Genomic DNA, 26,071 nt, shown 5'->3' on the forward strand with positions numbered 1-26,071 from the left:
CTGTGGGCCATCTTGAGAATAGGGTGCCCTTTTGGGGTCTTGGGCTCTTCTTTTAAAGGAAGCTTGGTGAGGGGTATGCCCGGGAGGGCATGTGGGCGTGACATCAGTCAGGTGATCACAAAACGACTTATGGTGGTCTGGTGATAATCAGGATCCTTAGGTTGATGGCTTCTCCATTATCTCATGGATAGATACCATTGGGGAAGTAAACTCTATTGTAGGCCTCCTATTTCCCTTTGCTCCATCTGTTTTAAAAATATCTGCACTGGTGGACTACTTAAGAGTACACAGGGTGATTTTCATAAGTGGGTAAACTTCCAGTAGTTTTAAGATTGTGAGTAAGGATTTGTTGATTTCCCAGAAATTTGGAAGTGGCAGGTCTGGGAGAGAGAGCTGGCTCCGGAGGGAAGGAACCAGGATCCTGGGCACGAGGTCTCCTCCCCTCTCCTTTCCTTTGTCTCTTGTCTATCTTTTTTTTTCAATTTCCTCTCTCCTACTGTCATTAGCAAGTTATGCCATTAACATAGACCGAACACACTGTGTCTTTCTACAGTGTCAGAATTCATTCAATAAGAAGAAGAAATTCACAGGCTACACCACTTTCAGCCCGTAGCAGTCCCCCAAGTACTTGGGCATCACCTGAGAGTCATAAATCGGGCAATCACGGGTTCTTACAGGTTCTTTTATTCCAATCTTAACTATCAATATCTGTAACACTCAAGTCATACATCACACTTTACAATTATATACATATTATAATTAGATATATGTATATGTATTTGTATAATTGTTTTATATGTATGTAAAACAGAAAGGCTAAGAAAGGGTTAAGGTGGCCACAGGAGCTGGGAGAACTGAGATCAAAGGCAGAGAGCAGATAAGAATTCCAAGAGTCTCTGTAGGTGGTCAGATAAGACTGCGAACCAGCTGTGGGAGCAGAGCTGTAAAGCACAGGAACTTATTCTAGGTCAGGGTCCAGAAAGACTGGCAGTTTCAGATGGTCAGCCTGGAATGTGTCAGGCTTGGATGTCACAAGCAGGAGAAACCGTGCTCTGTTGAAGTTAAGGACAGAGATTCAGAGGTTTCTTGCTGGGGATGACTTTCCAGCCCAAGACTTGGGACCAGGCGATGGGGTCTGTGTACTGCTGTATCTGGTCTCAGGAGTCTCCTCCTTTATGGGTCTCGAGAGGGGGTTTCTTGATTCAGTGGTCTGGTGAGTTTCAATAAGTTCATGGGCCTGGTTTTTCGGATGCCCATTCATCCATATGCTTCTGATCAACGACAGGTGATCATTTTTATTAGAATGCGTGATTATCAGCTTGTGCCTTATCACAGGGCCAGGCAGATGGTGGTTGTTGGCTGGTACAAACAAGATGTGGAGTCATTCTACCTCCGCCCTTGGGCTCACAATGGAAACACTCCTGCAAACAGCTGCTTTACAAAATGGAGTAACTCAGTGCCAGAAGCCATCCAGGAGCCCCCATGAACTGTGTGCGAACTAAAACGATGCGGGAGCCATTAGGTAGGAAAGCCTAGTGTCAGGAGCTCCCAGCAGCAACCCTGGTTGGAGAGCACCCAATTCATGTGACTTCCTGCCCAGCTCCATCAGAAGCTCAGCACAGCATGGAGATGGGGAGACCCCCTGGAGCCACACAGCCTCTGGGTGTGGCTTGCCAAAATGCCCATCAACCTGTTTACTGCAAGACCCCCACCACACCGAGAAGAAAGCACTGAACCAAGACGACCAAGACTCCTCCTGCCTTTGATGTACTCCCTCTTAAATAAAGAATCCAGGCCATGTTTCAGTCCGGACTGGAAGACCTATCAGGCTCCCCTTTTATTCTAATTTCTGGCACTGTCTCTACTTCTTACTAATTATTTCAGACTTTTTATTTCTCAGGCAGCTCACACCTCCTGAGCAGGAACCTACCCTGGCAGGGTGCTGGTCACCCCGCAATAACTCAGGGTTGGATTCAGTCTAAAAACTACTGTTCTGCACATCATGGAGTTGCTCAGAGCCTGCTCTCCACACTGATGTGAGGGTCTTCACAGGAAGGACCTAGAAGGCCTTCAGAGCTGACTCCTGCTCTCATGGGCTGTTCTGGTTCTTCAGAGGCCCGGACTAACAAGGCTGACCCACCTGTTGCATTCCTCTGGCTGGCCACCCCCTCCTCTCCTGTTTTCCCCAATAGTACACTCTATTCGGGCTCTCAATTGCAGTTCTGTCATTCCCATAGAATCCTCTTAGTTGTAATTTGAAACAGAATCCAGACTGTCTCCCCAGCATGTCTTCTAAGTGGTCTGCAAGAAACACTTGCCAATCATTTGCCCTGACCACACCCAGGAAAAAAGCTCTCAATAGGCACTTCCCCTTTGCTTACACCATCAGAGCTTCTAATCTTTTAGATTTTCCAGGAAAAATCTAAAATTTTCTGGGCAGGAGTTAGACCTCGTTTTCTGTGTTCCGATACTTGTCAGGAGACCAAGTCAAGCCCTCCGGTGGTCTCATCAAAGCCCTTTCTCTTACCTTAAGGGAGAAGGACCCATTCCTCTGCCCCGATTAGAGGAAATGCCACACAGCTCTTTCCAAAGAAATGCTCTTTTGAGCTCCATTTTCTCAAAACTCAAATAAGGGGTTCAAGAGTCATGTAATAAGTTGGCTTGTCAACTTTGAAATTTTTGTTACTTCAAAATGGAACTTCCATTGAAGTGTGGTGGCTCACACCTGTAATCCCAGCAACTTGGGAGGCTAAGAAAGGAGGATCACAAGTTCAAGACCAGCCCTCAGCAACCCTATCTCAAAATAACAGTTAAAAAGGACTGGGGATGTAGCTCAGTGGTAAAGTACCCCTGGGTTCATCCCAGTACCAAAAAAACAAATAAACAAAAAAACCCAAAATGGAGCTTCCACTGTAAGATTTCAGTATCTTAACTGAAAATGAGACAGGAACAGCCTTATTTTCTCATCCACTTCTACAAGCTTGGCCTTTGTGCTATCACAACATTTATTACTGTCTGCCAGCTCCTCTTTCTTGTTCTCTTTTTTTATCCTTGTAACAGTTTCCTTTTAGGGAGAAGAACATTGAGGGGAAAAAAAATGTCTAAAGGACTTATCTGAGAGTATTCAGATAGTGTTAGGGTTGGGAAACTTCTTTAATCAAGATGTTATTTAGAAAGATATAACTTGCAAATGGGTGGGTTAAAATCAATTCTTTTATTACTAATTTCTAGTTTTTTTCCTTTTTATTGGCAGAGTGGTGTGGGGGTAATCATAAATAAGTCCCTGTGTATATTCGGACTTGTAGAATGTAGTGGATTTGTGCTGGGGCCTGATGCATGGGCAGCTGTAGTAACTCATGGATATTTGAAAAGACTGTGTATTTGCTTTCAGGAAGAGTTCTGGGACTTTCTCTTAATTCAGACTTTCAGGACTCCTAGTTCAGGGAGATCCCAGTGGCCAAAGAGACATTTTGGAGGTGCTTATAACTAGAACAGCCATTGATCACTGAGCCACATGGGCATATTGAAACCCAACTGCTTGTTTAGGACTGCATTTCCAGTCAAGTAGGAAACCCTTTCTAGACCCCTAAGAGCTGATGGTGAGCTTTTCCTTCTGCTTCTAAAACAACTTTGATGGGGAGTCAGGACTCTTTGAGTTCTTGGCCCAACTCTGCCGCTGACCTGTCCCTGGGGAAACCACAGGCCTCTCAATGAATAGTGGGGTGCAGACAGATGTTCTCCTCCTCAGAGCCTCTGACTCTGGCGGGTGGGTCTCTGGCTTTTCAGCCTGAGGGTCAGAGGCAGTTCATGAAAGAGGGTGCTCCCACGGAGAACTAGTGTTTCTTGGAGACAGCATTGTGCAGACACAAATGCTGCACCCTGGTCCCTGGGAATTAAAAGTCATTATTTTAAAAGATGCTAGAACTGTTGGTCTGTGATCCGTTGTGAAGTCACCAGGGTAACCCTTTCATCAGGATGTTATATGAACACTGGACCAAGTTCAATTCCAAACTAGCTCAGAGGGTAGATTGGGATGCTTTGCAGACTGTGGCTCATGTTTTCTCATCTAGAACAGCTGTGCATGGGCTGCGTGACGTGTGTGTTCCCCGCAAGGTGGTGCAGACACATGTTTATGGTGCTCAGTGCTGCATCCTTCTCCCCTGACGCCCTTGACTATGGAGAGGTTAAAGCATTCAAACGGAGGATACAGAGGGAGCTGTAAGTTTCTTTGCAAAACATAGAGTTCATTTTCTTCATTCCAGATGGACCACTGAATCAATACCTTAGTTCCTGCATTTTCCCTCTGTTGAGCATTCCGTATGAGTCAGACTATGTGCTATCTCCAGGGTAGAAATAGATGGATAAGAGACAAGCATTCTGGGCTAGTGGGTATTTGTCACTTCTTATCCTACCTAAAGTTAGACATGAGCTAATTCACATTCTGCATAAGATCAAATGGGGGCAGTAAAAAAAGGGGGGGGGGAATGATAAGAGAATGCTCATCTGAGTTTCCAAATGAGAAAGGGTTAGTTCTGGGGGAAGGAGTCACGTTTTACTAACTGAGTTGTCAGAAAGGCTGCCTTGACCTCGGCAGAGCTCTGGAATTCCCTGCAGCTGCCTCTGAGTTGCACTGTGGAATGAATCTTGAGGATGAGCAATGGCTCTGACCTTCAATCTCTGAATTCTAAGAAAGAGGTTGCTTGCAGGAATGAGGTCAGCCTAATCACTTGAAATTAAGGCAGCAAAGGAAAACGCCCTATCTTTGTTTATAAACGTGCAAAACAATTCTGCAGACAAGCTATTACTCGAGCTAGAGACTACTCACAGATGGGCTTGGGCTGAGTGGATACAGGGCTAGGACCACAGACCATCAATCACCATCTGCAGATGCACCGCTGGGTTTAAGTGAGCATGCTGATCTGAGGCAGGGTGTTCTGTAGGGGCTCAATGTCAAATCACCTGTCCTGCAAGTAATTAGTGAAATCTTCGCAGCCACAGAAATCACTGAAAGCCCACTGAGGGGATTTCAACCAAATCCACATCTCTTCACACTTCCCTTTTCTCCTTTCCTGCTCTTTCTTAAATATAGAACAATTCCAGATGGTTGTAAAGGTCTGCATTCAGTTATTGAATAAAAACTGTCTGCTAGGGTTCAAGCACCCTGAGGAATGCCTGTGGAGTGTAAAGGTGATCTCTTTGCCCAGGTAGGTTGCTGTTTAGGTGGGGCAATGAGGCAGAGTGTGTACCTGTGGGCACAAGTGTGTGCAAAAGGTAAACAACCCAATGCCAGTGATACAAACATCTCTTCCAGACTGCTTCCTTCTGACCCTTTAGTCCCCAGGTCAGTGTCTTCCTCTGACCTTCCAAGACCAGGGTAGGGGCTCTGGCTATTCAATCCCAAAGGCCGCCTGTACTTCCTCTGGTGCCAGGTTTCACTCTTGAGTTGTAATTGCCTGTTAAACTGTTTGTGTCTTCTCCCCATCCTCCAGCCCCATACTCTGACTTTTGTAGAAGCAGGGACTTTGCCTGTCTGTGTCACTTCTGGAACAATAAATGTTTGTGGACAGATTCTATAAACAGAATTGATGATATTCTCTTAGAGTGGAGATGTGGCCATTTTAAGCCCAGGAGAAAGGACCCCAGCTGGCCCTGGGCATTACATTAAGAACAGAGAGATGAAGTGGTTACCTACCTCAGCGTATGGTCCCTGGACCAGAAGTATTGGCATCACCTGGGAATTTTTTAGAAATGCAAAATCTGGCCTCATCTCACACTTCCTAAATCAGAGTCTCTCGAGGGAGACCCTGTCACTCTGGGTTTTTAATAACCCCTTTAATAAGCTATGATGCACATCCATGTTTGAGAACCACTGGCCTAGCACCTTGCTACTATGATTCTGTTATTACCACCAGGGCTCTCAGATACTGATTTGGCCCTACCTGTGATTTGGGAACCAGGTATAGCCAACAGAATGGATCTCATGTGCTACTTTGGGTTGATTGGTAGTGGCTATTTGGAGCTCTCACATCGAACCCCCTGAGGCCATGACTGAGCCCAGGGTGAAGAACGGTCACAATGGATGCGTAAGGTCTACCACAGAGCAGGGGGAAGGATTCCTCTCACCCTGGAAGCTGCAGCCTCCAGTCCAGCACCAATCCTGAGTGGATGCAGGATGTGATGGAGCAGTGTTCCAGTCTGAGGGTCTTCCTGGCTGTGGGTTCTGTTCTGACCTTCATGCTCTGGTTTTCCAGGACCCAGGTCCTCCTATGCCCCCTGTTGGGTGACCTCCTATTAATGCTGTGCTTGCCACTACTGGGCCTTCTCACCAGCCACTGGAGCTCCATCTGACCCCCCTGCTTGGTCTGGGTTGATGGCCTGCCCTGTCACTATTGTACTAGACCCTCGGCCATTGTCCTGAGTTGTGGCCTCTCCTAGCTGCCCACGGAACCACCCTCTAGCCAGGTCGGATTAGGTCACCTGGCTCTCCCTGGACATATGTAATTCTGGTCCACCCTGAGAAAAACAAATCTGTCCCTCTTGCTTCCATGTATAAAATCTTAGCCCAAGTCAGGCAGCTGATGTTAACACCCTAGTCCTGGCTGTCCCCTCCTTTTTAATCCCAATCCTCCAAAAAAAGGATCCCAGGTAATGGCACCAGTAGAAACAAAGAACTGAATCCTTAGTATGAAAAATATGATTGGGTTCCATCATAGGCTGGTCTGATGGGTTAAGAGCACACTGGATCAAAACATTGGCAAACAGTTCCTAGGATCAGATGGTGCGGGGTCTTAATGCCGTGGCTCTGGAGTTTGGACTTCATGCTGCAGGAGGAAGTCAGAGGGCCCTGTGCCGGGGCAGGTGGTGCATTCAAGAGAAGCTGTGGGCCTGCTGACATGGAGGCCATGCCGGGGGCTGAGCAGGGAGGGACGGAGCGGAGGTGGCACAGCTCTCCAGGCCTGCTGTGGCACTGGTGGTGGGAGTGGAAAGAAACTGATGTGCAGAAGAAATGCTGGGGACAGTTCTGAAAGGGAGTGAGCTGAGCAGGATGGCCGATTTCACAGGACAGGTAAGGGACAGGGAAATCCATGACACTGGAGTTACAGTAGCCCCGACAGAAAGAGGACAGAGCTGAGGGGGAAGGAGTTGAGAATTTGAGGTTCACGATCAGTGGGTTTGAGAAGAAAGCACGATCCACTGGTGGGGAGATGAGCAGGCGCGTGGGGATCGGGACCGCAGGCTGGATGAACAGGACGGGGCCTTCCCCTTCCAGGGACAGCAGGAGAGAGGAGAGCGGAGGAAGGAGAGTGGACTCTGCCGATGACCCGTGGGGGAATGCCTGCATTGGGCTCCAGGAAGCAGAACCAGGCGGGGACCTGGGAGCCAGGAGGCTATAGTGGGGACAAGGGGCGTGGTCTGCAGCATTAAGTCTCCAGAGAGGAAGAGGAGGAGGAGAGCAGGCCTGCTGAGGGCGCCTGTGGGTAAAAGAACAGCACCCGGAATGCGGCTGGGTGACTAATCTAAGGATCTCCAGGGGATCCTTCTGCTGACAAATTTGCAGGTCACCCTGGGCCTAGGAACTTTGTGACAGAAGACTTGGGATCACACTCTTGCCCCCTTCCCTGCCCCCTGACACACCTACACAATGCACATTCCCGCTTTTTTCCACCAGTGACTCTTCTTAAGGCCAACGTGAAGGTAGCAGAACATAACTTATTCTGCCACTGGCCACTTACTTAAAGACTTGGTCTTTCAGAACCAGCCACATTGATCCCATCTGCTTTGCATAGTTGTTCAGGTTGTGCACTGCCACAGGGTACTTCACCTAAGGGGGAAGCATTACATTTACAGGTATATTCTTTTTATTTAAAAATATTATAACTGTGTTGACTCTAAAGACATGTGATCTGCATGTTCACTAAGGTGGCTTTCTGGCACATGGCGGTAAAGTGGCTTTGTCTAATACTATCACTACATTATGATAATCTTCTGTCAGGAGGAAGTGAAGTGTGCTGAGGAAGGAAGGGAGACCAGGGAGGTGGCCTAGGGAGCTCCCGCCACACGAATGAGGGGCTGGGCTTTGGCAAGTCGCATTTGAGTCAGCTTCTCTTCAGGTGTGGGCTGTTAGCAGGGGCTGTGGTTGGTCCACCCCTTCTGGGTGTGGGGACCTGTATGAGGGCGACAGGGATGAGAGCGTCAAGGCGCCATCGTGCCGTGGGAGCTCAGAATCTCCCTGGGGACACAGGCGGGGAATCATGGGTACTGAGGAATTGCCTGAAGACAGTGCCGGGGGCTGGACTCAGTCCTGCCGATCCTCTGCCCACTCCCTGACGCTCTTGCTTTTTAACAGAATCTCCCTGAACACTGGCCATGGTGACAGCATCATCTTTAGTAGCTCTCTTGTGGTGGTGGTCACTGCTTCACACACCTGACCCTTTCCTGGGAGCCTATGAGGGTGGCTCGGTTCAACTTGGTGGTGGGGATCAGGAGCTCACGAGGCTTCTGCTCCTGGACTAGGCTGCTGTGGTCTCCGGGCCCTTCTCATGTCCTCATCCTTAAGGGCCATTTCCACTGATGACCGTGGAGAGAGCGCAAGGCCCTGCTCATCTCTGCAGGACCAGGTCTCCTTTGGTTTTGGAAGAGGGTGGGGTCCCGCTCTCTTGGGTTTATGTGGCTGCCGTGTTCTCGGTCTGGGGCCCTCTCACCCAGCTTGTCCTTCACCAGCCCTCTGTTACGGGAGGAGGACTGTTCTCTTGCCCATCTCTGACTGCGCCATATTGGTCGTCTCTGAGACCTCTGAAGCAGACAGATTCTTGAAGCATCTGTGCCTCTGTCCTCTGACCTTCATAAATACAATGGACTAGAGGTCATCCCAACCTCCTCACTGCACCGAGAAAGAGAGGCTCAGGGAGCCGATGGAGTTCAAACTGTGAGTCGAACGCCAGGAAGCAATCATTTATCAATGGATTTGCTCATTCGTTGACGTTAAAGAAAGGCCTGGCAGAATGGAGACGGAGCTGCAGAGGAAGACGAGGAAAGTGATGAATAGGGAACTAATGAAGAGATAAAAATGACAGCAGAGGACTCGTGACTTTTGAGAACAGAAAGGATCCCTGTCCTGTAGGTACTAGAATCTTCTGGAGCTGTGTGTTGGTCATCTTCCTGTCACTGCAGCAAGACACCGGAAGTAATCAACTTAGAAAGAGAAAAGGTTTATCTGGCTCACAGTTCTAGTACATGACCAGTTGGCCCAATTGTTTGGGACCATGACAGCACAGTGCATGGTGACAGGGAGTATATGGTGGAACAAAACCACTCTTCTCATGGCAGGAAGCCAAAGAGTAGAAGAGGAGGGGACTGGAATCCTACAGTTCCCTTCAAGGGCACTCCCCAATGACCTAAAGACCTGCCACTAGGCTCCACCTCCCCAGGACTCCACTCCTCCCAGGAGCGCCTCTCTGGGTACCAAACCCTGAACACGTGGGATACATTAAGACCCAACTGTGGCAGGCTGTTTACTGAGTGGTGTTCAGTCAAGAGTGAATGAATGCCCAGCTACAGAAGAGCAAGACCGCTGGCAGCACCAGATATGAGAGTGGAAAGCACAGCCTTGTTGTCCTCGCTTCCCACAGGTTTGTAGGTTTAAAACACTAAAGAAGAAACAGGCAGTTATTTAACAGTTCACCCAGGGAAATTCAGGAGCTCATGCTGTGAACAGCTAAGGTCAAAGTTCAAAGAAACCAGCCCAAGGAGGACCAAAGGCCCTGACAGTAAACAGTTTCCAGATTCAGCCAAGGGGTTCGGGTGTCCAGGAAGAAGAGGCCCACCTGTGGGGAGGAGGCCCAGAGGGGGTGAGGGAAGAACTCTAACCACCATAGGGCTAAGGCCACTGGGGACCTCAGAAGAAGCCAAAGTGGCAGATGCTTTCAATAAAATGGTGACAATATGAAAGAGAAAATAGGGATGTAAATTTGACATAGATTTACATGAAGAAAAACTACCATCCTTGGTCTCTTATGCAGACATCTGAATTTCCAGCAGATGGAGATGTTACCACATGAAAGAGAAGTCTGAGTGGTGGGCCAGCCCCAGACCCCCCCGCCCCAGACAGGATGGTTTGTTCCTTAGGCGTGAAAGGCAGTGAGGACCCCAGAAATAACTAGACTCCTAGCTTTAAATCAGTAGCACTTTTGAAAAGAAACCTTAAGTGAGCCTCAGGCCTCTGATTCGGAGTTTGCTTGCTGGATCCTGGACACACTGGCCAGCCCCCGTTTCCCTGTTTGGGGGCCTTTGGCCTCCTCCTCTGTTTTCTGAGCTCTCTGTTTGCAGACTGTGGGCAGAAGAGCCTTCTGCCTGCCTTCTCCTCTGCCGTATTTACATCACAGTGCTCACTACTTTGGGAGTCAAGGTTTCATTCAGGTTTTTTGTTTTGTCTTTTCTCTGTTTTTTCCTGGTCTCTAGAGATTTGCTTGTGGCCATGGCAGAGGGTCAGGTTGTTTTCACAGCTTGCTGGTGTTTTGTGGCGGGCTTCTGAGGACTCCCCGGATGCTTTCATCCTGCATGAAGGACTGAATAGCTGAGCACTGGCCACGGCCTCCCTCTGGCATAACTCATTAACATTAAAAAACCTGCCTGCAGGCTGGAGGAGGGACCTTTTTGACATTGTTGTCGGGGTGACCGCAGGTGGTAGGGAAACATTTTCAGATTTGCCCTGGATGCTGAGGTTCCAGGCGTCTCTCACCCCAAACCCAAAGGCACAGAAGAACCAGGACTCACACAGGGTTCAGCAACAGACAACATGGCCTTTGGCCGGAAGCGGATTGTTTTAGAACTTGGTTTTCTTCCCTAGGGTCTCTTTCCAAATGACTAAAGAACTCAAACTTTATTCAGATACATTTTCAGAAAGATGCTTTCAGAAAAATGCTTTCAGCATTTTGTGTTGAATATATTCCAGGAGGAGGATGTGGATGGGTCAGTGGGTGTGGATTGTGTCACCTGGCATCTGCTTTACTTTCTGAAGCCATTGAGCCAGTTGTGCCAAGATACCGTGTTCATGCCAAGCTTACCGTATGTGCTATCATTAATTTAAAAAGGAAAGAAATCTTTCCTTATACATACTTATAAGTATATATAGCAAAGTTTTGGAAATAAATCTTGTGCTCTCATCAGGGCATCTCAAGCATAGAATCCTGATCAGCACACTTTAGAAGAAGCATCTTACAGATTTGCTTGCCAGCCCAGCCGCCCTCTTCCAAATTCCTCTGGGATCAAGCAAAGGTCACCCTGCCCAGGCTCAGGACCTCTTGCTGCTGGCCAGCCAGGGATCTCTGGACTTTCCTTTGATCTTCTATCTTTTTCTCCACCCAGAGCTATTTGTCTCCCCCTGAGAAGGGCCAGAGGCCTTTGTTATTTGATTATCAACAGTTAGCAGCTTGGGGGTTTCCACAGGTAATGTACACATTGGAACAATCAAAGTCACACTCGGGATAGCACACATTAACAAGAGCTTACTTTACTTTGTTTCACATAAATCAACCTTTGAATTTGTCCAGAAAGAGGCCATCAATTTGGGTTTTTAACACTCTTGAGGCATCTTAGATTTCTGCTGGATAGCTGCTTGGTTAGTTCCCCTTATTCTTTCCGTGACTCATTAATTTGCTCATGAACACTGTATGGAACCCACGGTGTGCAAGGTGCTTTATAAAAGGAGAATGCGGTGGTGCCGCAGAAACTGGTTCCTAGTAACAGGGACACAGCAACCTTCGCACTGGCTTCTTCCGTTCTGGGCCCATCTGCATCCTCTTCATTTGTGAAGGATGGCTGATTTTTCCCATCTAACAGAATGTGTTCTGAAGGTTTGCTCTTGATCATCTCTTCCTGCAAGCCCAGCTTTAGATGGAGATAGGAAGGGTAGAAATCAGAAAGCAAATCCCTACAGGGCAGTTTGGTCTAGTTGGAAATCATCTCAGCTCCTAGAATTTGGACACCACTTTTAGTCACTTGTTTTATTAGAGCGATCATTAGATTCCTTGGAACATGATATGCAGGAGTGGGGGAACAAGCTTTCGGCTGTTTGTAAGGCCTCTGGCATATTGGGGTTTTTAAATTATGAAATACACAAAGCATAAAATTGACCGTCTTCACCACTTTTGAGCCTGCCGTTCAGCAGTGTTAAGTTATATTCCCATCATGCAAACCATCTCCAGAACTCTCCTCATCTCACCAAACTCAAAACTCCATCCTTCTATTGCTACACCTTCCCCCCTTTCTGCAGCCCCTGGCCACCATTATCCATTCTGCTTCATGTCTCTATGAAATCGACTGCACTGGTACCTCATCTAAGTAGAATCATACAGTATTGGCCTTTTGCAACTTATTTCCCTCAGCATAATGTCTTCAGGTTTCATCCATGTTGCAGCATGTGTCAGAATTTTCTCTTTTTAAAGGCTGAATAATATTCCTTCTTTTATTTTTTTAATTTATTCAACCTAGAATGCATTTTGATTCATTGACAGCAGAATGCATTTTGATTCATTGTACACAAATGTAGCACAACTTTTCAATTCTCTGGCTATACACGATGTAGAGTCACACCATTTATGCAATCATACATGTACCTACTGTAATGATGTCCATCTCATTCCACCATCTTTCCAGCCCCATACTCCCTCACCTCCCTACCCTCTCCTTTGCCTTATTCAAAGTTCTTCCATTATTCCCATGCGCCCCTCCACCCACCCCATTAAGGATCAGTATCCAGTAATCAGAGAAAACATTCAGCCTTTGTTTTGGGGGGGATTGAATTACTTTACATGATATTTTCCAACTCCTTCCATTTGCCTGCAAATTCCATAATTTTATTCTCTTTTAATGCTGAGTAATATTCCACTGTGTATAGATACCAGTTTCTTTATCCGTTCATCTGTTGAAGGGCATCTAAGTTGCTTCCACAGTTTAGCTATTGTGAATTGAGCTTCTATAAACATTGATGTAGCTCTGTTACTATAGTATGCTGATTTTAAGTCCTTTGGGTATAGACCAAGGAGTGGGATAGCTGGGTCAAATGGTGGTTCCATTCCAAGTTTTCTGAGGAAGCTCCATATTGCTTTTCAGAGTGGTTGCACCAATTTGCAGTCCCACCAGCAATATAAGAGTGTGATTTCCCCCCACATCCTCGCCAACATTTATTATTGCTTGTATTATTTCTTTTAGTTGTAGACAGACACAATACCATGATTTTATTTATTTGTTTTTATGTGGTGCTGAGGATCAAACACAGTGCCTCTTACTAACTTTATTTGACTTTCAGTCAGATCTTTGAGATCAGCATTATAATAGCAAGGCAAATGCTCTACCAACTGAGCTACAATTCTGGTGGAATGAGATGATAACTGCCATTTTGACTGGAATGAGATGAAATCTTGGAGTCATTTTGATTTGCCTTTCTTTAATTGCTAGAGATGTTGAACATTTTTTTTCATATATTTGTTGATCTTCTGAGAAGTGTCTGTTCAGTTCCTTAGCCCATTTATTGATTGGGTTATTTGTTTTTTTGGTGGTAAGCTTTTTTGAGTTCTTTATGTATCCTGGAGATTAGTACTGTGTCTGATGTACATATGGTGAAGATCTTCTCTCCCACTCTAGGCTCTCTCTTCACATCATTGATTGTTTCTTTTTCTGAGAAGAAGCTAATTTGAATCTATCCCATTTATCAATTCTTGATTTTATCTCTTACACTTTAGGAGTCTTGTTAAGGAAATCGGGGCCTAATCCCACATGATAAAGATTTGGTCTACTTTTTCTTCTATTAGGCGTAGAGTCTCTGGTTTAATTACTAGGTCCTTGATCCACTTTGAGTTGAATTTTGTGCATGGTGAGAGATAAGGGTTTAATTTCATTTTGCTGCCTATGGATTTCCAGTTTTCCCAGCACCATTGATTGAAGAGGCCATCTCTTCTCCATTGCTTGTGTTCTTGATAACTGCCATTCTGAATGGAGAGAGATGATGTTTTTGGCACCTTTGTCTACTATGAGATAATTGTATTTATGTGAGTTTGTCTCTATGTCTTCTATTTTTTTACCTTTGCTCTACATCTCTTTTGGTGCCAATACCATGCTGTTTTGGTTACCATAGCTCTGTAATATAAGTTAAGGTCTGGGTATTGTGATGCCTTCTGCTTCACTTTTCTTGCTAAGAATTGCTTTAGCTGTTCTGGGTCTCATATTTTTTCCAAATGAATTTCATGATTGCTTTTTCTAGTTCTATGAAGAATGTCATTGGAATTTTAACAGGAATTGCATTAAATCTGTATAACAGTTTTGATAGTATAGCCATTTTGACAATTCTAATTCTAAGGCTGAATAATATTCTGCTGCATGTTTGTATTACATTTTGTTTATTTATTCATTTACTGATAGATACTAGATTGCTTCTATCTTTTGGCTATGTGGATGATTTTGCCATGAACATGGGCATACAATATTTTTCAAGACTCTGCTTTCAATTGGGGGAGGGGGAGGCATATCTTCAAAATTGGAATTAATTACTGGACCATCATATGGTAACTCTATTTTTTGTTTGTTTGTTTGTTTTGAGGAACCATCTCATTGTTTTCCACAATAACTGTACTGTTTTACATTCCCACCAATACTGGACAAAGGTTCTAATTTCTTCACACCTTTGCCAACCCTTGTCATTTTGATTTGTTTTGTTTTTGATGATAGCCATCCTGATTGGTGTAAGATATTGGCTCCATTTAAAAAATTTTTTTTTTAGTTGTCAATGGACCTTTATTTTTATTTATTTATATGCAGTGCTGAGGATTGAACCCAGTGCCTCACACATGCTAGGCAAGAGCTCTACCACTGACCTATAACCCCAGCTCAATATTGGTTCCATTTTTAAGGGTGAAATGATAACACAGAATGAACAGCGTATTCTAAGCAATGCCTCCATTCTCAGATAAAGAAATACAAATCAGGAAATGTTAACATTGGCCTTTAGATTCCCACTATCAAAAAGCAAATTTCATCATAACCCAAACAGGATGGGCCCAATAGAATCTAGGCCAAAGGCTTAAGAGAGCTTATGTGTTATCTAATTTGATTTTCACAGGACTATCTGCTTTTGGTGAACTTTCCGTGTGAATTTAACTGGACAAGGAAACCAAGAAAGAATTAGAGAGCAGTTAAGAGCAGAAGTGTTGGGAGCCCCAGAAAGTTTTTTTCCTAAGGCTACAGAGCTTAAACCTAACTTTGGATCTGGTATCTCCCTGTCTTCCTTGTCCATAGCCTTCCTCCAACATCCAGCACTCCAAACCCACAGAAAAAGACCTTGACTGTCCTGGGGAGTCACTTGCCATTTTGAGTTACCCAGTAATAGCTCTTGGACCTGATCTAATAGGACAGTGGTAAGGAGAATAGTAAGATCTGGAGTTACTCAGAAATATGTTCTTTCATTGCAAGTGCATAGGGCATTGGGAGAGAATTCTCTCTTTTTCTGCACCCCCCACCCCCCACCAAGCTTTTAGGTCATGGTGGCTGGTCAAGTCTATGGAAAGGAAAGTGGAGCATCAGGCTATGGCTACATAGTTAAGGCAAAGCTAGGAACTGAATCCAGGAAAGGATCCATGTCCCTGACTGTGGTTATGCACAGTGGGGACATGGTAGGGTGGCAAGTGTCATTACACCTACCTCAGTCAGCTGTCACATTTTTCAGTGAAGCTGAGTGTGCTTGTTGGTGGGAACATTTGCTAAGAAAGAGTAGTGAGTTCCTCATTGAGACTTGGGTTTGTCAGTGGAGGATGGCTGAATCACAGGAGACTGGGGCCTTTGGAAAACAGGAGACTCGTTCAAGAAGGAAGACTAAAACTTTCTCTCTGTGTGTGGGTCCAATAATGAAATGGAACTTGCAGTGGCTATTTGCAATGACCATGAAGAGAAAGAAAATAGAGTAATGAGACCCTGGATGCTGTTCCCTAGGTTTGGCTACCTAGCAGCTAGAGCCCTGGAGTGTGGCCAGAGGCCAGGGAGCTGCCCTGCCTCTTATTCTTCCAGGCATATTTTAATGTGGCCATGCTCCTTTGACAGTTATCAAACAAAATTAAAAGAACAGACAGCTCAGAAGGGCTCTGGCAACATCCTAGCAATTCGCTACCTAAGGGCAAAAGACGATTTTTAATAAAGCCTGAGTCTGCTGGGCACTGCCACCTGGCCCAGCTCTTCCCGCCAAAGTTTGGAGCATTGTGATACAGGTGGATGTTTCTGTGTCTCCAAAGCTTCTAAATGCAGACATTCCACCACTTCCCTGGGCATCCAGTTTCAGGGCAGAAGAAAAGAAGTTAGCTTTTATTGAGTGCCAGTGCTTTTACAAGCATTTGCTTATTTGACTTTCAGTCAGATCTTTGAGATCAGCATAGTAATAGCAATTTTGACAGATAAGAAAAGCACGGCTCACAGACACAAGTTGTCAAGTGACACAGGCTTAGTTAGTGGCAGAACTCACATGCAAACCCAGGTGAGGACTGTGCAAAAATTGTGCTCTTTGTCTTTTTTATGTACGCAGTTTAGTAGATTCTCAAGGGCTAGGTAGTTTATCTGAAGATGTAGCTAGCATCGATCCTGCTGCATTTCTTTGCATTCAGTTGCATTGACTATAGAGTCATAATGCTGGCAGCAGCCAATTTTTGCAAAGCAGTCGTAGATCTCAGAGAATTTGAGAGCAAGGCTACACCTCATTTAACTCAATGGCCACTGTCCAAATTGTCTCACGGTCAAGAAGTGGGCTGCTTTTTCATGCTTCTTCTGTACACATCCTTTATTTTCCCTTTTTGTCTTTGCCCATCCTTTCCCCCAAATACCACAAACTACTGTTTTCAGCCTGAGGTTTCAATTAGATTCTGGCATGATGAGCTCAGGCCACGCTTTGTGTGGCCCTGACAAGAGCATCCTTCCTGGTGCTTCCTTTGAGAGGGAGCCTGGGCTGCTGAATTCCCCTTTTCATGCTGCCTCAAGGGAACCTCCGTTTCTCATTTGTCCAAACCCTTGTTTGTCTTTGGGGGCAGTGAAATGCTGCCTGCATTTGATTGTGATTGGGATGGATGGACGTCTTTTAAAGTCCCTTGGAGGAATGAAAGCCAAGCTTACTGGGGGATTATTCCCCCTGCATTCCTTTGAATGTGGAGCTGAATGTGGAGGGCTGCATTGGTTTGGTAAACAGTGGTGGAGGGACCCACCCGCCTTTATCTTCTGGTGGGTGTGCATATTTGGATGGAACATGTTCTGCCTGCAAATTTGTGCCTGGGGGGGGGGAACCTATTAGCAAATAACTGGGCCCTGAATGGGTTCAGTGAGGCTGGCCAGGAAGTCCATTCAGGGTCAGTTTCCATTTTAAGGTAAAAGCGTTCATTTTCCACAATTGCCTTCTAAATGCAATTGGCATCAGGAATAAACTCACCAAGCCACCAGAGAGGGTTGAGACTTGGCTCCCAGGCTCTTGTATAATCTCAGGGAAAATGCTGGAGTGTAATAGGTGGAAGCGGCCACTTTCTGGTGCCCTTTGTGTCTGTCCCTGTGTTTGTGCATGTGCAGATGGCCCTTAGCCTGTCTGGCTTGCTGTTTATTTTGGTTTTGAAAGCTCCTGGGTGTCTGGAATTGTGTCTATTCATCCCCCTCTGTACAGAGGCATGTAAATGAGCTTGTTAATTCAACTAAGCAATTGATTAAGCTGTTTTTTAATGTGCTCAGGGCTGTCCTATGTACAGCAGGGAGGCATGAAAAAAAGCCCCAGTGGGTCTCTGTGACCTTGAACAACTCCAGGCCTCCTGATTTCTTTAGGACTCTTCTTGCTCTTAGAGTCTTAGCTGCAGGAAATCAGTGAGATGGAAGATATCAGGCTAGATAAAAGATAAGAACCATTGTGATAAAGAATACAGTTGGGTCATGTAGAGAGATTAATTCTTTGGTTGTATCCAGCGGAAGGCTAGCACATAAAAATACAGGACTCTCAGTTAAATTAGAATTTTAGATTATAATACCTTTTATTTTAAGCACTTAGCTAAATAGGTCCCATGCACTGTAGACTGCACACGTGAGCTATTTAGCTGAGCCTCATGCATTTTATTTGGCAATGTTATGGAGCTGGGCCTTCTGAGAAACTGAGGCAGTGCAAAGACACCCCCCCAACCCTGATTCTTGCAATCAAGTCAGAAAGATTTCCAACATGTCGCCGAGAGTAACAGGAATGACGTTATTGAAAAGGGAAAGAGTGGGTCTCCTACACTCCAGTTTTATTGGGGATCCCAGAGAAGTTTTCAGTGAGTCCCACCCAGGTCCTCTTGACTTTTAACTGACAGCAGGGTGATATCAGACTTTCAAGTCCCCACTGCCATGGAAACTCTAGGTCACCTTGGCCATTGCTAACGAGCTCTAATTGGATTCTAATTCTTGCAGATTTTATGGTTGGAACTGTCCTTATCTCCTAGTTTCAGGATCTGGTCACAAAAATCTTCAGGGTCCCTCTCATTGACATTATCTTGGGCCTGCATTTCACCTGCAGTGAACAGGTAGTTTGCTGAGGAATGTGATATAGCCTGTCCACTTAGGCCATGCAGGGCTGCAGGTTAATTACTTCTTGGAAAAGAAAGCATGTGGTGGTCAGCACCATGGACGGTTTTATAGAATTATTCTCTTAACCTCATATTCCCACCATCTTCATCTGTCTGTTCCCTAACTCTGATCCAGAGAGATTATTGAACTGGACACTTGGAGGAGGGCCTGGTCTCCACGCTGCCCACTTGCTGTTCACAACTCTGGCCTGATCCCTCCCTTCTCACGGGGACCCTTTGCACAGGTGCCACCTCCTGGGATGCCTCCCCTCTCTCCTGGCCCTTCACATTTCAGTTCATAGATCACTTCCTCAGTGAAGTCCTTCTTGATGCCCCAGGCTAAGCCACTTCCTCTGTCACAGATCCCCTGGGACACCCAGTTTGCCTGGCACCTGCCACCACTTGTAGTTTATGTGGCTGTTTGCATTTTTGTGTATTTAATCACATCAATGCCAGTCCCTCTCCACCTCCTTCTGCTCACCCCTAAACAGATATTCCTTAAACAAATGACAGGATGAAAGGCTTCCAAGGGGTCACAGGTCTGGTGGGAAGGTAGGGTTTGTAGAGGGAGATTGGAGTGTCATGGGAGTGTCTGGATGGGCCAGCAAAAGTCACAGAGCCCCAGGGGGGTGGGGATGGGGTGGGGTGAATAACATGGTGTATTTCCAGCACAGCAAGAGAGCCAGCTGTGGAGAGCAGTGTCCTCAAAGCCATCTTAGTGGATGGACACAGATGTGCTCAGAGAGAGAAAAGTGTATGCAGATAGTGAGGAGAGGGGTGACCTGGAGAAAGTCACTCCGTGGTGGTTCTATTTATTTATTTTGGTACTGAGGATTGAATTCAGGGACACTCGACCACTGAGCCACATCCCCAGCCCTATTTTGTATTTATTTAGAGACAGTCTCACTGATTGCTCAGCACCTCGCCACTGATGAGGCTGGCTTTTTTTAAAAAAATATTTTCTGGTTGTAGATGGACCCAATATCTTTATTTATTTATTTTTATGTGGTGCTGAGGATCAAATCCAGTGCCTCACACATGTGAGGCAAGTACTCTACCACTGAGCTACAACCCCATTCCCTGAGGCTGGCTTTTAATTTGTGATCCTTCTGCCTCAGCCTCCTGAACCGCTGGGATTACAGGTGTGTACCACGGTGCCTGGCTCTGTGGTGGTTTTATTAAACCCCATCAGAGAAAGCCCAGAGTCAGCTCTCCAGGAGGTTGCCACTCAGGCCATTCCCAGGGACCCCAGCAGGAACACAGATGATTCCTACCTCACTGGCTCCTGTGGTCAAGAGTTGAGATGATGTGAGCCGGAGTTCTTGAGGTTTCCCCCTGAATTCTGAGATGTCATTTCAAAACATTCCTTTCTCGAAGCCACCCGGACTTTCTCCCTGCGGAAACCTTTTTCCCCTAATGTCTCTCTGTGTCTGCTTCCCAGTGTTTCCAGGAGACAGAGAGCCTTTGTTGATAGAATCCACTGGTTGGTTTTCAGGCATGTAGATTTGCTACATCTGCATTAAGTTTTTCCACCTGATGAGCTACCCCATATTTACTTCTTATTGCTGTTGACAACTTTGACCAACACACTCTGAAAGATACATGTTTGAACCTGCATGCACATGCACTCATGTACACCTTGCAGTTATATGCACATACTTGCACAAGCACACACACACACATAGTTCATAAACCCACACAGGCACACCACACATACACACATGCACACTTATGTTCACGCACAAATACAAAGTGGTAGTAGAAGGGAAGGAAAGCCATCCTCCTCCAGGTATTGCTTCTTAGAAGTATCGCTGCTTTCTCTGCCTGAGTTTCTCTGGCTTCTGAGAATTTTACAGAGCAGTTTGTACTAGAGTTCACTTTCCCCAGTTCCTTCTTACAGCTTTTGACAGACTTCATCCTTGACAGAGAAAAAGAAAGAAAAGAAAAGAAAGAAAAAAACCTGTGAGTTTTTCTGGAGGAGATGTACGTATTCCGCATTTTAACATAGCTATATCTGCTCCGATAGATATACGGTTTCCCAGCCATAAGAAGCTCGTTATGACTCCCACTTCCACTGATGCTGTCAAGCTGCTTTCCTGACAGTTGGCCAAACTAGTGTTCTACTGACAGAACCCCTTTCAGACTTTTGTTTTTTTATTAAATATAACATTTTAAAACGCAACTCCACATGTCACACAGCTTGAAGAGGTTTGAACAGCATGGTGGGTTTTTTTTTTCCATAATGACATTTGTTTTCAGTTGCTTTTTTTCCAGCTGTAGATTTACTATGACATGAGAGCAAAAGGAAACATTCAGAAGATCGTTGGGTAATTTGGACAAAGTTGGCTTAGCCAGTTCCCAAGAAATTACATGAAACTACATGTCTTGGAGCTTTCTACAAATGGGAAGCTACTGCTCTTCCCAGGTCCCTCTGGAAAAGTGTGCAGAAGGCAAGCTAAGGGATTCACAGGACCAGAGATAATTTTTTTTTTCTGCAAGAACAATGGTCTTGCAAATCCTGGACTGCTGACCTACCTCCATACCTCCTCTGTCCATTCTTCAGACATGGAGAATGTCTCTTGGCTCCTTGAGTGGGTCATGTCCTCGCCTCTTGGTAGCTCTCTATGCTGTGGATTGGGCATGGTTTGAGATTCCTCCTAAGATCCATATGTTAGGGCTTGGTCCCCAGGGTGGAGCTGTTGGAAGATGGTGTAACCTATGGAAGGTGGATCATGAGGCAGAAGGTCCTTAGGTCTTGGGAGTGTACCTTCAAAGGGGATTATGGGACCCTGATATCACCTCTTTTCTCTTTCCCTGCTTCCTGACTTGAGATGTAACCCTTTTGCTCTGACACATGCTCCCTACCATTGCCATCCACCACTCTCACATCATGGCTTTGAATAACCTGTATTTCATTGCAGCCACACAAAGTCAACTAATACATTCTGCCTATAATGCTCTTCTTTTCACACACTAAACAATCACTTATCATTCACAGTTACAATTTTACATTTATTCATGTGATTGATTAATATCTGTCTTCCCCATGAGATTATATATATGAAATTGAGGACCTGATCCTTTTTTCTTATCATTTTCTGAGCACTTACTATAGTATCTGGAATAGGGTAGACTCTCAAATATTTTCTGAGTGAGTAAAATCACAAATGCATGAATGCTGATTGTCCCAAGAAGGCAGACTCTTGTCACAGAAATCCATTTATATCTAGATCCCAGCACAGCACCTGGCATAACATAGGTGTCCAATAAATGTTTTTTGGGTGAACAAATGAACATTGTTCCATGTATGACATTATGTCCTTGATCTTGAGGAGGTGAGCTTCTACTTAGATAATATGTATTCAGATGAAAGAATGAACAGCTCAATAGGGACCCTGGGCATAAGACCTTTGTATCTGAGTCAAACATGGATTTGAATCCTGCTGGCTCTACCACTTTCTATCAGTGTGGTTTTTAGTGAGTTACACAAAGAATGAGTTGTAAGGTTAATATGAAATAATAAATATGCAGTGTCTTACCCAGGACATGCTACAATGCAAGTACTCTATCCATGTTAGGTGTCATCGTGATTAATTTAACAGCGCTCAGTGTGTTCAAGTGTGGTGAGGTCATTGACCAACAGTGTGACTCCAGGCAAGTCTTCATTTTTCTGAACTTCAGTTTTCTATTGTGCAACATGAGAGGATGAGGTGAGAGTTGGGTTCTTTCCAGGGGTGATGTAGAGATGGCAAGATCAGTGGGAGTGACTGTGGTAGAGGAAATTTCCAGGAACAGGCAGCCAAGCCACATCTGGAAGGTCAGGTAGAGTTTGCTTAGGCCAAGAACAGAAGGTGGAGCATACCAGTCGAGAGAAGAGTTTGTGCAAGGCCAGGGGGTGTGGAGAGGACCATGGGGCGTGGGGGTGGAAAGGAGGGTAGCTGGGATGTTTGTGGATTATGAATCGAGTTGGAGAAAAGGGAGAGATCAGGGAGCTTAGAGTCAGGGAAATGAGGTGGGAGGATACGCAGGCATACTGGCACTGGCTGATGAAGGCCTGGCTGGAGCTGACAGGGGGAGTAAATGGGACATGGAGAATCCGGAATGAATTAATGACACAGCCTGGTGTCAGACAAGATATAAGGAGTGCAAGAGGAGTTTAGAATGTTTGCTGCCACTCCCAGAAATGTGTCCTGTCCTTCAGAAAGTGGGTAGTGCTCTAGAAATGTACATCTGTGGTTGGCAACCCAATAAAGGGCCTCAGATCCACCAGCCGAAAGCTGGTGGAGCCCATGGAAAAGCCAATGGAAAGCTGGGAGCCAGTGGGTGGAGGAGGAGGCAGAGGAGGGGCTGGCAACCAACTCCCATGGCCAGTCCTGGGCAGACCCATCCAGTTCTGCACTATGTCATGGAATGGATGGGAATAGACCAGGAAATTGGGAAGGAGGCAGGGTGTGCAGCTTTAGAAATCCAGGGTGGGGGGAAGGAGAGCCATGAGAGTGAGGCAGGGAACCACAGGCTTCCTTTAATCAGCTGCCCCAGCGGGATAGGGGAGGAGATCCCTAGTGGCCAGGAAGTCCAGCTGGGATGATGCAGGATAGGTAACCTGGCGTCCAGTAGGTGACTTTGGGGTGGTGGAGGCATGTCCCGGTGGCATCACAGCTACAACACACTGGCCACCCAGCACAGCAGCTGAAAGCTCTGGAGTAGCTTTGGGTTCCAGCGTGGGGTAGTGAGGGTGGGATGCAGGGTTAACAAGGGCTTTGGAGTCTCACGGATCTGCTTAGAGCTGAGCTCTACTGTACCAACATGCTCATGAGTAAGTCACTCAGCTTGTCCTAACCTCAGTGCTCTCATCCTCATGGGTGAGGATTAGCTGAGTTGATTTATATAGGAGTCAGCATATTGTAAGTACTTGGTAAGAAGAAGACATATAAAAACTATGAAATTAGATCTGGGTTAGACAGCTGAATTCAAATGCAGATGCTAGGGAAACAGGAGTCCCTTTCCTCTCTCAGATTTCTGCAAAGTACCAGCCATAGGTGACAACTCAAAGCATTTCCTCTTTGCAAAGCCTCCTAACGGCTATAACCTTGACTGACTGGCTTGCACTTATAAAACTGTAACCTTTTATTTAGGTAGCTAAAAATCATTTTGTATGTCGGTTTTGGCATTGCATTCCCAGGATGTCAGCTTGGTACCTGGTTGTAGGTAGGTCTCCTTCCTCCATCGGGGTTCATTAGCATCAGTTAGAGCAGTGGTTTTCAAAGTGTGGTTGCTGGACCAGCAGTATTGGCATCACTTGGAAACTTGATGGAAATGCAAATTCTCAGGCTCCTGGACAGACCTACAGAATCAGAAACTCAGGCTGGGATCTATCAATCTATTTTAACCAGCCCACCATGTGATTCTGATGTCTGCTTAAGTTTGAGAACCACTAAATCAGACTGTAACCAACAGAACTATGTCTAAGTGTGAGCATTACCAGGAGGAATGGAACATTAAGCCAGTGATTTTTCAGGGTTTAAAAAAGACGTTTTTGTTCACTGTTTCTAATCCTGGTACCTAAGCCTATTAAGACTGTCAGTTAAATAAGATTCAGTAGGGCACTGCACGTGAGCTTCAAAAGCTCAAACGACATAGTTCCAAGTGTGGGATGGAAGCTCTGGGATAGTAAGTAATTGATAAACTGTATTTTTTGTGTTCAAGTTTCAGTGATGGAATGCTCCCAAAACAGTTTCCTTTTCAGAACAGGAAAAGCTAAGAATTCAACAGTCTCGTCCTTCTTCTCTTCTGACTTTTTCATAACCATTTTTAAATTTCTGAGCGGAGTCTGGGCCCTTAGAAAAATTCTCTTCATCTTATTTTCCATAACTTTTTCCTGGAAAATGCAGTCTGGGGAAATCAATTTAAAGAGGAATCATCATCTGAGTCTAGTGCAGAACGTGAAATCCAGCAGGCAGATTTTTTGTCCTAAACAGGAGGCATGCCACACAGATAATGCAGTCGCTGCTTCAGATCTGGCTGCTTCTGGATTATTCCCCAGACCAAATACTGAAAACCCTGAGTCTGTGGCTCTGCTTTGAGCAAATAGCTTTTTATTTAACTTAAGCCCTGTACACACACACACACACACACACACACACACACACACTCGTGACCTGTGTCCACATGTTTCTAATTCATTTACACTTCACTCGTCAGCATGTGTTGGGTAAGCAACCTGCCACGTCCAAGTTTTATGGGCTGTGTTTACGAGGCTGCTTTTCTTGAACAGGGATATCATATATATTCTACCCCCAAAATGGAACTTGAGGACTTCAGTACTAAACTTGGAGTGAACTTGTGAAATTTGAATGGATCTGAAAGTAAGCCCAGATGTTACCCATTCTCTAAGAACAGACTCCCATATTCAGGCATGGAATCTCTCCTCTTAGCTTACCTGAAATTTTCTCCCCAGTTGATGGAAGCGGGTAAGCTCTGCAGTCGTGGGACTAGCTCAAACCTTGCTTCCTGCTGTTTTTCCATTCAGTCTTCCTACAGTCTCCCTCTTGCTTCCTTAGAGTGAATGCAAAGCTCACTAAAATCTAAAACCTCCCCATGTTTTGCTTTCTTAGAAAGCAACATTTTCCTCTTGCACTTATGCAGAGTTCCTGGAAAGACAGCAGGGAGTTTTATGTTTTTGTATTAATTTTGAATAAAATTGGGAGAGACCATTGATAGTAACTGCACAGAAGGATTCTATTTCTCAGAACCTGAATTATTGAGGTGATTTTTAAAACATTTTTTAAAATTAATTTTTATTTTTTAAAGTTATACATGTATATCCTACAGATTCAAAAGGTTCTGTTTGCTCCTTCCCTAATGTTTCTTACTCCCTATTTTAGTTATTCTTTCCATATTTACCTTATCTCTAAATGATGCTTATATTATTATTTCTACATCTTTCTATTTAAAAGTTTTTCTATTAAAAATGTAGGCTTTGCCCTCTTCATCAGCGGCTCCTGCTCCTTTGACCTCCTTGCACGCACACCCCACACTCTCTCAATAGCATTGTGCTGTAATTTTGGTTAGATGAATAATGGTTGCTTACATTGGTAACAACTGCGCCCACTCTACAGTGTAGACGATGGGAACTGACCCAGGTCAGATCTCCAGGACACTGGTCCTGATGCTGAGGTTTGTGTCCAGTGTTTATTGGGGCACAACACCTGTGAGGTAGGAGGCAGGATAGGGCAGTGGGGAAGTTGTTGAACTGTGACGCAGTCAGCTGATCTCATGAGAAGGTCTGTGAGGGGAGAGACCTTCAGAGTTACCTGACATTGAGATGGGGAGGGTCTTTGTACCATGTGGACCCATTAGATGACGTTTTCCCTGGGGACAAAGCTTGACCTAAGGGAGCCTTAGGCTGAAAGCAAATTCCAGAAAGACACCTGTGAGCAAACTCCCAGCTCCTGGAGGAATTACTGAGT

This window comes from Urocitellus parryii, chromosome 6, assembly GCF_045843805.1.
Source record: "Urocitellus parryii isolate mUroPar1 chromosome 6, mUroPar1.hap1, whole genome shotgun sequence".
In the NCBI taxonomy this organism is placed as follows: Eukaryota; Metazoa; Chordata; class Mammalia; order Rodentia; family Sciuridae; genus Urocitellus; species Urocitellus parryii.